At 35.6% G+C, this 13,454-nt stretch overlaps 1 long non-coding RNA gene across 1 annotated transcript in view; it reads left to right on the top strand.

The window, feature by feature from the left end:
* Positions 1 to 10,280, top strand: part of LOC124991716 (uncharacterized) — a 24,248-nt gene extending 13,968 nt beyond the window's left edge. Inside the window, exon 2 of the long non-coding RNA XR_007109932.1 lies at positions 9,535 to 10,280. This is a non-coding gene — a long non-coding RNA (uncharacterized LOC124991716). The remainder of the gene's footprint in view (positions 1 to 9,534) is intronic.
* Positions 10,281 to 13,454: the final 3,174 nt, after the last annotated feature.

Raw genomic sequence — 13,454 nt, 5'->3', positions numbered from 1 at the left:
CTGAAGGTAATGGGCTCAGAAACATTAATTAACTGGTCTACATATAAAGGATTTACAGTCTTAAAAAGCCAGACCTATCAAAGTGCTCCATAGAATAAAGGGTGAATTCATTTACAAGAGTCTATGTCCTTAAAAGACATTTAAGTTTACAATAGAAAAAAAATTTTCCCATCAATACTGAGAAAAAAAATCACTTGAGACTGGTATACAGTTGAGACAAAAGCCATGTGAAAGAAGCAAAAGTGATGTTCATAGTCACCAAATACACGTGATGGCCTTTACTAACATTGTAGGGACCAGTTTTGATTTTTGTCATGAAAATCAAAGATGATTATTTGCAAAAATATAAATCCACTGTAAACTTCATACTGACCATGTGGAAATAATAAAAAAGATGTAGCTTGTTTTCTAGACTCTTGTTTCAAGTGTCAACAGCCTTGGAATAACCTGGGAAATGGTTAGATGTCCAGGTGCAGGCCCCACCCTCAGGCCCCTCAGTTTATATTCAGATTCCCCTGACCACATGACAAGATCTGACAGAAAAGCATAAGCTTGAGGCTTATGGTAAAGTCTATGCTCTCTAATTAGAGGAATGAAGATGAAAAGATAGTTTACTGGTTCCTGTGATTCCTTCAACTTAAATACAGACAGATTACTCAGTGCTGAGAGTCATCCTGAAATCGTGAAGTGGTAAAAATAAGGGGGAAAACATCTTGCTGAAAATGGTCGAGAGGAAAAGTAGGAAGAGCTGATTCCTAATGAGATGATAGAATCACTACTCACGTCCTGGTCTCTTTCTCCAGAATTTGGGTTTCATGAAAACAAAACAAAGAAGAAGAAAAAAAGGAAAACAAAAACAACCTCATCGTTGGGACAGGTGGAAAATGGCTATAGTTAGGCTCCCTTGTTGAGGCTTCTGGCAGGTTATGTTACGTTTTAGTGTGTAGCCAAGGCCATGAGTTGGCTACATTATGGTTAGTTTGTAGTCAGGGTTAGAAATCCTGATTCAGTGTATGTCCTCAAGGTCATCAATAGTTGCTTATGAGCATGTGCCCATTTATGTAACTTCTTGGCAATGTGCCCTCTTTATTTGGTCTGCATATATATAAAAGTGCCTATGGAAAAGACTTGGGGGCTAAATGAAACTGGTTGGGGGCCAAGGCTGAAGCTGGAGGCTGGAGGCTGTTGCTGTCTCTGGATAAATTGTGTCTATTATCCTAACTGCATCTTGCATCTTCTTCCACCTGCCGGGGTCCTGAATCTGTTCCCGGGACCTGAGGAGCCCCCAGGACACTTATCTATCTAGGCAATCGATAATCTACTTTATTATTTGCTGCTGATAAAAATAAGGACATGCTGTAGGTGGGAAATTACTCTGTACGTTGGTAAGTTTGGGGAGTCTGTGTATCTAAATAGAAAACATGCAAGACAGAAGATCTGTGTAAAATTCTGACCCTTGCTTTGCAGGAACTTTGAATACTCTTATTTACAAGGTAAATGTCAATACTTAGTATCTTTCTTTCTGGCAAAAAGGGGTAAGGGACTAAATTCTGAGGATTTTCTTTTATGCAAATATATGAGGTTTCCTAAAATTTTTTAGAGAGTCAAATATTTTTCTTACTAGTGGTTGTTTTCTATAAATGACATTTAATTACAGTATCTTTCTAGAGTATAATTTTTTAAATAGTTATTTTTCTTTCTCTTTTAAGAATGAAAAAGAAAAGTCTTCAGAAGGTTTTCTTTCACAGCATTTTTTTTTTCTCTTTAAGGGAAACAAAATCTTTTGCTGAATTAAAACAGATTCCTGAAATCATAGTTTAATAAACAATTTTCTTTAAAAGCCATAACTAAGTCCTGAGAGGAAAATGGGAACGTTATAAAAGAAGCAACAAATTAGCATTTATAGGATTTGGGGCCTACGAAAGTTTAGGTAAATTTTTTTTTTTTTGTGCTGGGGATTGCCCAGGGGTGCTTAACACTGGAGTCACATCCCAGCCTTTTTTTAAATTTAGAGACAGGGTCTTGCTGAGCTCCTTAGGGCCTGGCTAAATAGTTGAGGCTGGGATTACAGATGTGTGCCACTGTGGTCAGCTGGGTTTAGGTAAAATTTAATGAAGATTTTTTTCAAGCAACTGAGTTCTAATAATTCACAGACATTCTGACCTGATCTATCCAATATTGTCCCCTTCCACTTTTTTTTGTTTTTGTTTTTGTTTTTTTTTTCTCATGCTGGGGATTAAACCTAGGGCCTCACACATTCTAGGTAAGCCCTCAAACACTGGGCTACACCCCCAGCTCTTTCAATATTTGAAAAAATCTGAGCATGGTGTTCCCCCAAAAGATGTTGAAGTTTTCACCCCCGTGATGTTGTGATTTGGAGAAAGGTGACTTAATTTGGAAATAAGGTCTTTGCAGATAAGTTAAGATGAGGACATTAGGATGAGCCTTAATACAATAGCACAGGGTTCTTATAAAAGAGAAAAGTGTGCATAGAAACAGAAGACAATATGAAAACACATGGAGGGTGCTACCTATAAGCCAGGGAATGCTGGAGACGGCTAAAAGCTGAGAAGGAGGCACAGAACAGAGTCTCCCACTCACAGAATCAACATTTCTGGCACCTTCGGTTTGGACTTCAAGCATTCAAACTGTGAGACAATAAATTTCTGTTGTGTAAACCACTCATTTTGTGATTCTTTCTCATGGTTGCCCCTGGGTACTAACACAGTGAGGGAAGACCTCCATGGTTACATTCTGATGCAGGAACTCCAAAGCATTGCAGCATGGAAACCAATACTTAAAATTGTAAGTAGTATCTTTTAAAATTAATAATGTTTTAAAAACATATTTAGTGGGACTTAAGTTAGGAGACAAATCTGACTGACAGAGTATATTTGACACTCAGAATTTCAAAATTGTATTTTCCTCTTATCGTGGGTCCTGAGTCCTAAACTGAAATCATTACACTTGGATTTAAGTGGCAGAATGCTTCATGCATTTTTCTGATGTTTACTTCATCCAATTGTCAGTCATGCCATGATAAATTTGAGTGTCTCTGAAATGTAAAAGTTTGAAGGTATATAGTAAAAATGAACACACTTAACAAGCAATCTACAGATTCAATGCAATCCCTATGAAAATTTCAGTGACATTTTCACAGAAATAGAAAAAGCAAAACTCAAATTGGTATGGAACCACAAAAGATCCTCAAATAGCTGAAGCAATCTTGAGAAAAGCAAAAATGTTAGCAGTATCACACTATGTGATTTCAAAATACACTACAAAGCTATAGTCATCAAAACATGTTGACACAACAGATAAATGGACTAATGGAATAGAATAAAAATCCCAGAAATAAATTCACCAGTTCTGGTCAATTGATCTTCAACAAAGGTGCCAAGACAACACAATAGGGAATAACAGTCTTTTTTAATAATCGATGCTGGGAAAACTATATATCCATTGGCAAAAGAATTAAATTAGTCCCTTATCTCACCCAATATGCAAAAATCAACTCCAAGTGGATTAAAAACATAAACGTAAGACCTGAAACTATGAAACTACTAGAAGAAAATATAGAAAAAAACTCCTTGACATTCATCTTGGCAAAAATTCCTTGTATATGACAAAAAAGCACAGGTTAAAAAAAAAGAAGGAAAAATAGCCAGTGGGATTACAGCGAACTGAAAAGCTTCTGCTCAGCAAAATCAACAGAATGAAGAGACCATCTACAGAATTAGAGAAAAAATTTCCAAACCACACATCAGATAGGTGTTAATATTCAAATAATTCAATGGTAGGAAAACAAATAACCTTATTTAAAAAATGGGTAAAGACCCTGGGTAGACATTTTTCAAACCAAGACATGAAAAACCGATAAGTATATGAAAAACCATTAGGTATATGAAAAAAGAGACTCAACATCACTGATCATCATGAAAGTACAAATTCAAATAACAATAACATATTAACTCACACCTCTAAGAATGGCTTTTATTAAAAAGATAACAATTGCTAGCAAAGCTATGGAGGAAAGGAATACTGTACACTGTCAGTAAAAATGTAAATTAGTACAGCTGTTAATGGTAAACATTTTGGAATATCCTCAAAAAATTAAAAATATAATTACCACATGATCTAGCAATTCCACTTTGGATATTTATTCAAAGGAAATGAATTAGTATGTCAAAGAGATATCTACATTTCCTATATTTATTGTAGCATTATTTCCAGTAACTAACATATGGAATCAAGCTAAGAGTGTACCAGTGGATAAATGGTTAAAAATGAAAGAGTAGTCAGCACTAAAAAGAAAGAAATCCTGTAATTTACAAAAATAGAGATAAACTGGAGGACTTCATGAATATTGAAAAAAAGTCAACCATAGAAAGACAAGTGCTGTGATCTCACATGTGGAATCTAAATAACCTGGACTCACAGAAGCAGAAAGTAGAATGATCATTACCAGAGGCCAAGAGAGGGGAGGGAATGGGGAGATATTGGTCTGAGTACAAAGTTTCACTTAGAGAGTGAGAGTAAGTTCAAGTATAGCCAATAATATTGAATTGTATATTTACAAATTGCAAAGAGAATAGATTTTAAATGTTCTCATCACCAAAAATGATGTACATGTGAAATGATAGATTAATGATTTTGATTTAAAATTCCACAGTGCATACATCTATCAATATATCATGTTGTACACCATAAATATACACATTTTTCTTTTGTCAATCAAGAAAATAAAAAATAGTAAAACCTTAAATTATAATCTGAATTTCCCTAGACCTCTACCTCCTCTGTATATTACATATTTGAGTGTCTCCTGAACTCAAATTGGACCTACATAGCCTTAGCAAAACATTTCTAGAAAGTGCAAAAAGATTTCATACTAATCTGCCCCAAGGTATCACTTAATATGAGAAAATTCCTTTTTTTACTTCCCTTTAAAGCCAGGATTCAAAACAAATGTGTTTAGTGCAGGGGAATAACTTAGAGATAGAGCATTCAACTGCAATATAAATGGACTCATTTTTGTTTTATCTTTGGTAGGCAGAAAAACTGTGATAAGATGATTCTTAAGACAAATTTATGGTCATTTGTGGGGGTAGTGAGAGTTAAAGTATTCCACTGTCATCACTAGCTAATCCTAGCTCCTCTGATCTTAAAGCTTTTAACTTTCAACTTTTAGTCATTTGAATTCTTGGGTAAGGGTCTCTCATCAATTTCTCCATGTTAAAATTTAAGTCACCAAACTGATAATGAATTTTTAAGACACCAAGCGAAAATAACTGGTGTGCATTGTGAGAGGAAAACTTTCCACTCTACAATTCAATTTCTAGATAGAAATTAAAATCCTTATCCACTGATCTTCTCAGATTAAAGCATGGCAGTTCTTTAACACTCCTTTAAAGAAGAAAGTTTAAAGTCACGGTGAAATGATTTTGCTTATTACATTAACATTCCTTTGAGAAGAGGGGAAGTAAATGACATATTGTTGGGAATTCTTAACTCTAATTCTATCAAGATTTTTAAAAATGTCTTCACTTTCAAAGGCACTTTTACAGAGCTGTAAAACTCATTCTCCTCTCCAGGGTATCTTGTACACAAATGAATTTCTAACTTATATAAAATACTCCTTTGATCATGCAGCTCCTTGGCCAAAATCAATAATGTCTTTTTTTCTGTGTATCAGATGGTGTCTACACTTTTCAGGACCCATGATAATCTGCACCCACCCCTATCATAAATTTTATTTCCTATAAACTATGTTATTGCCTTTTTCCTTTCTCTCTCTGTCAACTCCAGCACATGTGGACTTACACATATAAATACACACATGGGTGCACACACGTCACATACAAATTTTCACTTGGAGCCTAATACATTTTCCCGTTTCTTCTGTTTGCTTCTATCTTTTTCTCTCAGAATCCAAATGTTTTCCAAAGTGGCCACAAGTCTGTTTTCTTCCAAGAAGGCCCCATGATGGCGTTTATCAACGTTGTTCATCCACTTTCTTGTTCCGGTCACCTTATTTAGGATGATATTATCCAGCACTTGGCCAAATCCCATTTTATAGCACTTTCTAATTTTTCATCTTCCATTGCTTCTCTCAAGTCCTTCATGGCACATGACATGGAGAAGTCAACAGCCCCCTGTGTATCAAGCTGTAGCCATGGCTCAGTGCAAAGCACCTATGTCAGGAACCTCACTGCCAAAATGCCCGCCACCACCTCCTCATGGGCAGACTAAGGTGATAGAGCTTCCTGACAGCTACACAGACATTGCTGTACTGTGGTTCAAGAAGAGAAGAAGTAGTTCTCCTCATTTTTGTGTCCACTCGCCCCTCTCAAAACTGAATTTTGTGAGGTTCATTCCCAGGCAGATCAAGACTGACGTAACAGTTTTTCGTATCATATTTCTTTGGTCATCTTTCCATGCAAGACCTTCTACTTATCATCTCATGTGTTCCAGTCTTCTTAATACTCATCTCCTCTGATGGATTACCCCTTTTCCTTCTTTTTCAAGATCTTTCCTGTGTCCTTTGAAACTCAGCTGGTCAGCTGACCATTTCTTTACTTCATCATGTCCATGTAAACTTGATTATCTGCAAATCAGGTCTTACAACATGGATGTCTCATGTGTGGTGGGTTTATTTTCCTACAGTTCATGTCTTTTTATTTCTCCATTTCACAGTTCCTCCACCCTTTCTTGAAAAAGTCCTACAAATTTGCAGCTCTTGTGCCAAGCTTCCCTTTTTGTCCTCATCTCTCAATCTCTTAGAAATTCCACTTTTATCACTATTGTACTAGATTATGCCTATTACATTTCTTTGACTATAAATCCTAGTATCATGCTAAGTGAAGTAAAACTCATAATCTTTATTCCCATTCCAAAATGTTCCAAATATTGTACCCCATTTCTTCCTACCTCAGAAATGGCTCCATCTTTCATCTGGGTGTCTAAGTGAGAAACCTGGAAATTACTCTTGAAACTTTGTTTCTTTTTCCTCTGCATACCAAGTCATTCACTAAGTTCTTTCCAAAGATTGTTTTTGGAACAAATATTTAAAGAATTATGATAATAAACTGGGCAAATTTAAAGTGCACATTTCCTCTTTTTATATAAATATCACTACAGTTAGGATAATGAATACATCCATCATCTCCCAAATTCCTCATCTTCCTTTGTAATCACTCCTCCCACCTCTTCTTTCCCACCATTCTGTCATTGTTGAACTTTTTCCCACTAAAAATTAGTTTTTATTTTCTAGAATTATACATAATAGCACCATAAATTAGTATATAATTTTTTGTTCTTGTGTCTTCACTATTTATCATAATTGAAATTCTTCATTTCTCTTTATTGCTGCATAATAGTCTATTATGTAGATATTCCAAAACTGTACCTATCCACTAGTTGATGAGCTTTTTTTTTTTTTTTCCCAATTGTTTCCTATTTCAGGAGCATTCAGGAAAAACCTTTTATACACTTTCACATGTAATCTTTGTTTATGCGTATTGCTTTTTCTTCTTTTGGATGTCTGGAAAAACTGGAATTGCCAAACTATTTTTCCTGAATGACTGTGCATTCCCACGGATAGCATATGAGAGTTCCAGTTGCTCTGTATTCTTGTCAACAAGTGTTATAGCTACATCTTTAAATTTTTGTCATTCTAATATGTCAGTAGTGGTATCTCATACATTAATTTGCATTTTTCCAGTGACTAATGATGTTAAGTACATTTTCATGAGAGTATTTGCCATTTTCATACATCTTCATTAAATGAAGCATCTAATCAAAATTTTCACCAACTTTTTTTGACTGAAATAACATGTTTTCTTATTATTGAACTTTGAGGGCTTTTAATATAATTTTTAAAAACATGTCATTTATAAATATATAACATATAAATATTTCTTCCAAATTATGGACTGTCTTTTTATTCTTTAACAATTTCTTTAAAATGGTTTATAATTTTGATCAATCCAACTTATTTTTTTTTAATAATGGACTGGACTTTTGTGGCAGGTCTAAGAAATATTCCCTAACCTAAGGCCACAGAGATTTTTCTTCTGTATTTTTCTCTATAAATTTTATAGTTTGGAGTTTGCATTTAGGTCATAGATCCATTTGGAGTTTATCTTGGAATATAGTATGATTGATGTTCACTGTTTTGCCTGTGGATATCCAATTGTACCAGCTCACTTGCTGAAAAGACTAACTTTTTTCCATTGAATTGCTCTTGCACTTTCATAAAAAATCAATTGTTTATATAGGTGCAGGTTAATTCAGAATTCTCTGTTATCACCAACTGATTTTTTTTTTTTTTTTTTTTTTTTTTCTATCATGATGCCTGAACTACATGGGCCTGATTCTGTTAGTCCTTTAACTGTGTCCTTTTTCAAATTTGGTTTGGCTAGTCAAGATATCTGGTATTTCTATAGGAATTGTAGAAAGAACTTGTCAATTTTCACCAAAAAACCTACTGAGATTTTGATTAGGATTGCATTGAATCTAAAGATCAATTTGAAGAGAATTGATTTCTTAAAAATAATGAGTCTTGATTTACAGATGTGCTATATCTCTGTTGGTATTCATCTTTATTCTCTCAGCAATGTTTTCTTTTTTGTTCAATGTGCAGATTCTGTACACCTTTCATCAGTTTTACCCAGATATGTGTCTTGTCTGTTCACCTCATAAAGGTGTCTTTCGTAGAGTGGAAGTTTTAACTTTAATAAAGCTTAATATATCAGTTTTGTTCTTTCTGGATCATATTTTTGGAATAAAAGAATGTTGTAGTTCTTGCATTTTTTTGTGGTGCAAAATTTGTACCCACTGCCACATTGATCAAGGTACAATTATTTTTTATTTATATTATCTTAATCTGTCTCTGCTCACTAGATGCTAAGAATCAAGGAATTAGAGACTGTACTTGTTTTTAACCATTGCATCCTAGAGTCTAACTTTGTGTTCAGCACTTGGTAGACACCTAATCAATATTATTTGAATTGATTAATAAGTGATTGGTGACTTCACTATCCAGCAGACTCAAAGTCTCAACAGTTTTGTTCACAGTGCTCTGAGTGTTATTGCCTCTTTTAATTTTCATCTCATCTATTAGGTAGCTCTATAATGAGAGATGAGTGTGATTATCTTGCTTTCTTTGCTTGCCCTTGAAAAAGAGCAAACTGGACCCTGCTCAAGGAGATAAGAACAGCTTTAAAAAAGAACATTTTTAAAAAAGTTATTAAAAGAGTAAAAAATTGTGAAAGAGACCATGTGTGGTGTACTAAACCTAAATTATTTCCTATCTGCTCTCTTACAGAAAAAAGTTTTCCAGCCCTAAATCCAGACCATTGAGCAAATTATGAGAAAAATCACACAATCGAGCAATAGTTAGTTCCCAACCTTTCCCCTCTCCCCACTGAATCTACCATGTTCTTTTATCATTTCACCTCTAGTCTGCTATTTCAAAGTCACTCTCTGTCCTCAAACCTTGGATCCTTTCATCTTTCCTCTTTTTACATACAGATGAGCTTCTCAGCCCAGAATAGAATCTACCTACATCTCACACTGTTTCCTCTTGCTGAAATGGAGGATTGGTTCCTCTCCAGAACTGGGAACAGCCCTTCCATGCAACTGTATCTGGATCTCCTCCTTTCCAGGTGTAATGGACTACACTTGGCTTGTGGTTTGCTACCATCCTTTCCTTTGCAGAAATATCTGTACACTATTTCCTAATTATCCTAAGAAGTTTATATGACTTGAATGGGACCAACTGCTTGTGATTTGCTACCATTCCTGTAGCCCCACCGGAAGTCACACCACCCAGCTGTGCATGATCAGAAGGTTCCATGCCAACCACAACAGAAGAGATTTAAATATGCCATTCTGGCATAAGGATTATTTTGAGTTTCAAGACATTTATGACTCAACTGACAAAGAAAGAAGCCTTCCCAAAGTGTTCCTTATCTGACTAAAAGCAGAAACTTTTGAAAAATGAAGACTACCATAAATCCCCTCTGCCATGGAAATTCCCTGGGAGAAAGTTGCTGAGATGACCCTGCACACACAACTTTACTCTGTTAGTTTTCCCCATTTATTTTCCTTGCCAGTCTGCTGCTTTAGGAAGACTAAAACCTTCTCCTTTGTCTTATCACTTCCCTAAAAATTTATTGTTCTTTTCAAAGGTGCCACATAAGAACAAGTTCTAAGCACTTCTTTGACATGTAGATCACTTGTATAGCATGGTTTAATAAACTCTGTTTTTAAATTTTTTTTTATTTTTGCAGACTGCATTTTGATTCACTGTACACAAATGGGGTACAACTCTTCATTTGTATGGTTGTGCATAATGTAGATTCACAACATTCATGTAATCATACATGTATATAAGGTAATGATGTCTGTTTTTTTTTTTTGTTCTTCTTAATTGCCTTTTGTCAGTCTAATTTGCAGAACTCTGACCAGTGAACTTAAGATGGTAGAGGAAGAAAGAAAGAAAGAAAGAAAGAAAGAAAGAAAGAAAGAAAGAAAGAAAGGAAGGAAGGAAGGAAGGAGGGAGGGAGGGAGGGAGGGAGGGAGAGAAGGAAGGAAGGAAGGAAGGAAGGAAGGAAGGAAGGAAGGAAGGAGAGAAAGAAAAAAAGACTGGGTCTTGCCTCTGTCCTGGCGAAGGTGGCACTTATCTTTCATCACAAGAGACCTAACTGAAGAGCAATGGCTGGAGGGAAAGGAATAAAATGAATATTTTCATGGTACATTTGGCATGGTTAGGGCTTTGGGGACAGGTTTTTTATAGAACCTGGGTTAAATGACAAGCCTGGAAACAAAGATAACTGAATAGACAGAAAGAGACTTACCTCTGTAGAGTTATTATTTCATGTGTGGACACTTTCCAGGGGAGGTAAATTCAGAGAAACTTGTCTTTTATTTCCCCTGTAGAATTTATTTATATTAAAAAAAGTGGAAATGAAGGACCCTTCTCATTTTCTCCCTAAGAAGAATTTGCTTACATTAAGTTTCAAAAATTTCTCTGTCTCAGAAAGAAAGTGGAGAAACAGTCATTTCTCTTCCATGTGAACTCTCAGATTCTTTTGGGTTTCTTTACCTACAGTACTGTCCCCATCCAGTGTCAAGTGACATCTGGCTCTCATTGCATCACCTTAGAAAGGGGAAAGATTGGGGCAAGGAAAGTTCACGCAGTTATTACTATACATAAGTACATATAGTTTGTTCCTGCCCCAGAAATCTTACTTCTACTCTCGGAGTCATACGGATAAATATAGATATGAAAACAGCAATATTTATGAGCTTAATTTTTGTTCACAAATAGGTTTTTTAGCATAAAACTCCTTGTGGTTTATTATGGTGTCCCTGGGGCCTGGCAGCATGTGGTACTTAGGAAATCTTTGGCAGTTGCTTGTTGAATCTGTGAGTTGCCCCAGTGCCTGAGGAATGGTGAAGTGCCATTTAGTAGAAGATGAGGGCTGATCCAGCCATCCCTGGTTTCTGATGGCTCAGAAAGTAGGGAAGGCCTTCTGGTACATTTGTCTGAAGAACTCCAGAGACCTGCAGCTGGTGGGATTGGCTTGCTGCTGATGAGGCCAGTATCCATGCTTCTCTCCCCTGTAGATCACTAACTGTTGTGGTCTCAGACTTCATTTTGACCAGAGGCAGTTGTGAGTGCATCTCTCAAGGGACTGTTTCTACACAGCAAATGCTCTGGAGTTCCACTCCCAGCCTTGCCCTTTGATAGGAGCAACTTACTTGACTTCTCTATTTTGTAACATGGCTAGGATAATCTCACCATTATTGTGAATATAAAAGGGTTAATGTTTACAAGAATTAATATAATAAGTTGTAGTGATGACACAATAAATCAATATAAAACACTTACAGGAATACCTGACATGATAAATTCTATAATTTTTTTTTATTATTTACTTTTTAATTTAAAAAGAGTTCAGAGAGAAAAAAAGGAAAGTCTAGTGAAACTAATTTCTTAGTCTAATATATGAGAGATATTTATGGTCACTAAAAAATATAGTTGAAAAAACCAAATCAATGGTATTGTCTTTGGTTAAGAGATGGTTTCTTCAAAGTCAGTAGCAAATTTCATCTTGCAAATGATTTCACTCAAGTTAACCCATGGTAAATGGAGAGCCTAACTGGAACTTTCAGAATAGCATCTGACTCTATACAGAATGCAAGATGTATTTTTAGTTACAAAGAACCATTGTCAGACATTCTAAGAAAAAAAAAAAAAAATGGAAAAGAAAACACTCTCTACTTTCCCACAAGGCAGGGTACTGTTTTCAAAGGCTTTTAAAAAACTGTGTTTTGTGCTTGTTTTTGTTATCATTTGGAGGTCTGCTTTCACAAGATGAAATATGATATTTAGAAGAGGAAAGTGACTGCCTAGGGAACAACTGAAGCCTAATTGTTACTCTAATGGCTTAAGCCTCTTTTCATCCATTCGACAAACAATTATCGAGAGTGTGCTTTGGGCAAAGTGCTGGGTGAGGCCCTCTGCCTGTTTATTTATCATGTTCAGCAAAATGGCCTCTCTTCAGTGTTCAGGGAAACGAAGCCATGGTGCTTGCAAAGGGACTCAGAAGAGTTCATAGATCTCATTAGGAAACACATGGCACCACCATCCACCCGGTTTTTGGTTGGACAGCATTACTGAAGAGGCCAAAGTCTGGGTCTGATCCTGCCTGGGCAAGTTTCAACAGCTTCAGATCACAGACTTCACTTTAACTTAAAAATCTAACCTCAGGGTCACAACTGGTGTACTTTGGAGCAAATTTGTTTTCAATCTTTGTATGCTCACATACAAAGGCTTAATGCCAGTTTTTAAAATTTAGGTATGCTTACATGGTTATGACTTCACATTTGAAGGATCATACTCTGTTTTTATTGCTACCAGTTATTTGTATAGGCACTTAAAGTAAGAATTGAGTATCTAATACTCAAATAACATTTTTGATAATATAGCTAATAACTATATGATATTCATTATGTGCCAAGCATTTGCAAACATGCTTTACGTGTACTACCTTATATTTCAGAGCAAACTTCCTTATAAGGAAGAAGACATAATGTTATCTCCATTTCTCAGATCAGAAAACTGAGGCAAAGAGACTATGTAACATCCTGTAGCTAGCTGTTAAGTGGCAGAGCTGAGATGGAACCTTGGCAGTCTGACTCCAGAGTCTATATGACTGACAGCTGTGAGACTTGGGTGAAACCCACTGTTCTCACTCATCTGTCGACACATATCAGATCCTCTCTTTCATTATTTAAATATTAAATTCTCATTTCAGAACATTGAATGGATTGCTGCATTGTATGTTAAAAATAAACTGACAGTGAATCATGCAGTCTTGAGATTTTTCATCAATAGGATCATTTTGATCCTTTTACTATTCTAGTAAACAGCTCCTTGATTC

This window comes from Sciurus carolinensis, chromosome 8, assembly GCF_902686445.1.
Source record: "Sciurus carolinensis chromosome 8, mSciCar1.2, whole genome shotgun sequence".
NCBI lineage: Eukaryota > Metazoa > Chordata > Mammalia > Rodentia > Sciuridae > Sciurus > Sciurus carolinensis.
Note: the sequence above shows the minus strand (reverse complement) of the source record. Positions and strands in the feature narration are given on the sequence as shown.